At 40.9% G+C, this 4,976-nt stretch overlaps 1 non-coding gene across 1 annotated transcript; it reads right to left on the bottom strand.

The window, feature by feature from the left end:
* Positions 1 to 345: 345 nt before the first annotated feature.
* TRNAE-UUC (transfer RNA glutamic acid (anticodon UUC)) lies at positions 346 to 417 on the bottom strand. Its single transcript has one exon. It is a non-coding gene; the product is annotated as a tRNA-Glu (tRNA).
* Positions 418 to 4,976: the final 4,559 nt, after the last annotated feature.

The raw sequence follows: 4,976 nt of genomic DNA, 5'->3' as shown, positions 1-4,976 counted from the left end.
CAAGGATCTGTTGGTACTAGTAGGTTTTCAGCTGGACATCTGTCTTCATAGGTTGCTATGTATACAGAACTTGTAGTGTAGCATGATTATTTTCTAGTCTGTATTTTGTTAGTTCATCCCTGAGCTCTTCATTACTGCTCTCTTCTGCCTGCCTCCCATTCCAGTTTTTCTTGGCCCCTCCATATACTGGAGAGAAAAAGCAGGAACAGGTGGAAGCATTCCAATTAGTATCATAGCTCTACCAAAGCTCCATCACAGGTCCACTTCAGTTCAACAAGTCGTGGGTGCTGTTTTTTTTTAATTAATTTTTTTCTGTGCCGCACTACATGGCTTGTGGAATCTTAGTTCCCTGACCAGGGATTGAACCCAGGCCACAGCAGTGAAAGTGCCGAGTCCTAACCACTGGACCGCCAGGGAATTTCCTCAACACATCTTTTCTTGAGCGCCCCCTTCTGTCAGGCATGGTGCTGGGAGATGCAGAGATAAATGGGTCTTCATTTTAACTAAACGATACCCAAGGACTTTTGTCACATCTTGGAGTTGGCTACTCTGCTTGTCGTAACTGCTGTTCCTCACTCAAACAAGGACAGAGTGCCCACACTAGCCTTAATATAAAGTCCTAATGTAGTTACTCATTAGTCATACTGGTGGTAGATATAGAAGATAATGGCTCAAGTATGATTTCTTTAGCATGTGTAATGGAATTGGTTTTCTATAAAAACTGACAGCTGATATTACCATTTCCATCACAAAGATATTAGAAAACTTCCCATGAAGATGCTATTCTCCTTTATCAGAAGCATGACAAACCAAAAATGTATGGCTAGGACAGAACAGCTAATGAAAGAAATAGAGAATAAATGAGTTTTATAATATACAGGGAAAGAAGTAAATATTTATTAAGCCCCTACCAAGTTTCAGGTACAATGCTTTGTACTGATGTTCTTCTGTAGGTGGATATGATTCGGGCTGCAGTGGTGGTTAAAATGTGATTCTGTACCAGTTGGAAATAACTTCTGCCCTGAGCTCCTTGAGTATGTCCTTCCATCCCAGCCTCCTAAGAACTTTGCAGGGGTATCCCCCTGACACCCAACTTTATTCAACTACCGCTCCAGTTATCCCACTGACAATAGGTAAGGCAAGTCCCAGAGTATTACAGTAACTTGCTGGAGGGGGCAAAGATAATTAGAGGCTGGGCTGAATTGTAAGTTCAGTCTGACTCCAAGCCATTCCCACTAAGCGCACCACCTCTTGCGGAGGTAGAGTTGGGATCACAGAGATTTAGGGCAAGTCAGAGAGCACTCGCTTCCCCTTGGCTGGCTGCTTTTTCTCCTCATAAAGTGACACTATGGCTATTAATTCTGAGGATTTAACTGGTGCCTCTTTATATGTAAAAAAATGCACGGAATGAGAGACTGGGAAAGCAAGGAGATAAACTGAGAAGGAAGTGCTCTATAGAAAATGCAGCAACAATCCCAATAACAAATGGGCACTGCTTTCCTAACAGGAACTTGCATGCAGGTAAAAAAGCACAAACATGTTTCTTTTAATAGCAAAATTATGGAAACTATTGAAATGCCCATCAGTAGGGAGTGGTTGAAAAATCCATTAAAGGGCCTCCAGAGAGTGAAATATTATTCAGCTCTGAAGAAAGGTGGGGTGGATCTGTGTGTACTGATATGAAAATGTGCCCAATATAAAGTAAAGATCAGGCCATATATACAGCTTTTTCCCATTTGGGAGACAGAAAAACAGTGGGGCAAAGGGAGGAGCAACTGAGAGGCAAGGGTAAATGTGGTATGGGAAGTGAGAAGCTTTCAGGAGGTCTTCTAGCAGAGGGACCAAATGCCCCGAAGGCATATATATCCTTGGGAGTTTCATGCTCAAAGTCTTTGCAGGGATGATATCTCCCAACTCAATGATTACACTAAGGTAGGTCTGGTGGAGCAGAATATTCACACTTCATCATAATGAGATACCAGTACACACTTATTGGAATGGCTACAATTAAAAATACCATACCAAATGTTGGTGAGGATGTGGAGAAACTGGAACTCTCATACACTCCTGGTGGGAATATAAAATGGTACACTCACTTTGGTAAATAGTTGGGCAGACTCTTAAAAATCAAAACATGGTGGCACAGTGGTTGAGAGTCTGCCTGCTGATGCAGGGGACACGGGTTCATGCCCCGGTCCAGGAAGATCCAACATGCTGCAGAGCAGCTAAGCCCGTGAGACATGGCCACTGAGCCTGTGCGTCTGGAGCCTGTGCTCCACAATGGGAGAGTCCACAACAGTGAGAGGCCAGTGTACCGAAAAAAAAAAAAAAAAAAAAAAAATTCAAATCATGTGACTATCATTTCACTCCTAAGTATTTAACCAGGAGAAATGAAAGCATATGTCCATACAAAGACACAAATATTTATAGCAGTTTTATTTCAAATAGGAAAAATTGGAAAGAACCCAAATGTCTAGAAATAAGTGAATGGATAAACAAATTGTACTATATCCATATAATAGAATACTACCCAGCAATAAAAAGGAGTGAACTATGCAGCATGAATGAATCTCAAAATAATTATGTTGTGTGAAAAAAGCCAGACAAAAAATTACATACTGTATGATTTCATTTATATAAGAGTCTAGAAATTGCAAGTGAATCTGTAGTGACAGAGAACAGACTAGTAGCTGCTTTGGGAGGAGGAGGGAAGGGAGGAATTGCAAAGAGTCACGAAGTAACTTTTTTGGGGGGATGAACATTTTCATTGTCTTAATTTTAATGATGGTTTGATTAGTACTTACATATTTTAAAACTCAAAATTGTATACTCTGTGTGTAGTTGATTGCATGCCAACTATATTTCAATAAAGCTGTTTTAAAAAGTAAAACATGGGGCTTCCCTGGTGGCGCAGTGGTTGAGAGTCTGCCTGACATGCAGGGGACACGGGTTCGTGCCCCGGTCTGGGAAGATCCCACATGCCGTGGAGCGGCTGGGCCCGTGAGCCATGGCCGCTGAGCCTGTGCGTCCGGAGCCTGTGCTCCGCAATGGGAGAGGCCACAACAGTGAGAGGCCCACGTACCGAAAAATAAAAAAAATAAGAAATAAATAAATAAAGTAAAACATGAAGTGTAGGATTTAAGGGAACTCTAGATTGTCTTTTGGCAGAGAAGTGGACCACTGCATACTTTTCTCAGTAAATTTATAAGTGTAAGGTGGGGGTGAAAAGTGGGGCTGGAGAGCTAGAGAATATTTTCAAAGTCTTTTAGAGATTCGAATCTGAAAACATCCTAAAACAAAGAAGGATCTGAATGGGTATTAAAGATCCCAATTATTTTATTAAAACCCTGCCTTTGCCCTTACTGATATGCCTTCAAGTAAATACCTGAGAGCGTTCTGCTTGTTACCGGATAATCAAAAGCACACTCTGAGTTTGTATTTGAGGAAGGATGTGTTTGGCCAGTAATGGTGAGGTTGGCAATTGGATCTATCAGGAACACTTTAAAGATTATTTATAATTTGATTTCTTTAATACAGAATGGGAGCTTATAAGTTTTTAGCAGCCCACTTTCCTCTTCATAAGATTGCATTTCATCACACTGTTTTTTTTTTTGTAGGATTCTTTAATGTCTTACCACCAGCTGAGCCAGATGGTGTCTTAAAGCTATTGTTGGAATAGTTGCGTCATTTGGTTTTCTCAAACACAATGTTCAGGAGCTTTTCTGAAAGAAGAGCTCCCCACATATTAGCCTACTTCAAAGCATCAAGCAGAAAACAGCTTTACTTCAATTTTTAACTTTTTTCCAACAAATTTTAGAGAGAAAAAGAAGTGTTTCTTTCCTGTGTTACTTCTCCTATCCCTCAGGATGTGCTCTCAGACACGCATGAAGTCATTTCAACTATTGTGGTATCAGGGACCTGAAACAGGTGCTGATGGCAGAGGTGATGATTTCATCCCATGTGGAATACAGCCTTGGAAAATACCAAAAGTCAATGTGGCTTCAGTAGCAGTGATGCTCTATCCTTCATTTCTGAGAGTTTCCCTAATGGGATCTCATACAGAAAAATGATGCAGCATTCAGGGTCATAATGTAAGTTTGGGAGCAATAGACAGAATTTATACAGGTCATAGGACTGATAAATATGATAGTTAAGCAATGTTGATTGCTTTCACATTTATCTCCACAGATTTCACCCCCTGATAATCCATAAAAAATGAATTAACTTATGAGAGTTTAGTCATTGGCTACCAGTCTAAGCCAGTTTCACAGCTTGTAACATAGCAGAGTGACTTCTGAATGTTCCTTGTTAAACAGCTCAGCCCTCAATGGGAGGAAATTATTGCTTACACGTTGCAGCCAAAGCATACAGCTTTCTCAATGACCAAGTACCTTCAGGTGAAATTTTCAAGGAAGAGGAAATTCCTTGATGCACAAAATCAGACTTTATAGAGATCACTAATATGTTAAAGGAGCTCTTTGTCACAGTTCCACTTTCTCGAAAATAATTGTGCTCTTGTTGCTCTAGAAGACTCTAAGACACATAATCCAGGCAAGCAGCTTAACACTAGTGTCTTCCAGTTCCAGCTCAGAGACTTGTCAAGGCTAGCTTCTGTGTGTAGGCAGCTGGGGGTAATTGGCCCTTGGGTGCAATATGCCAGAATTATAATGGATGAGAACATATTATGAAAGAAGAAAAGGGGAGGAAGAGGCATAATGAAGGGACCAAATCTGGCCTCTGGGGAAAACTATAACAAAATGAGGCTTCCCCACTCTGGGACTGAGCATGGTACCTTGTCACTTTGTGGGGTTGGGACTCTCATTGTATCAAAAGACATTTTCTTCCCAGAGAGTTTCCTCCCATTTGTCAGGTGCTAGAAAATAACATATGTGCGCTTCAGAGCACTATTTTCATATATACTTGCCCTAAACCCTCATAGATAGGTTGAATTAGGTGCCATGGTTATCCTAATTTGC

This window comes from Lipotes vexillifer, unplaced genomic scaffold (assembly GCF_000442215.2).
Source record: "Lipotes vexillifer unplaced genomic scaffold, Lipotes_vexillifer_v1.1 scaffold463, whole genome shotgun sequence".
NCBI classification, from domain to species: Eukaryota; Metazoa; Chordata; class Mammalia; order Artiodactyla; family Lipotidae; genus Lipotes; species Lipotes vexillifer.
The sequence above is the reverse complement of the archived record's forward strand: the minus strand, read 5'-3'. Positions and strand labels throughout refer to the sequence as shown.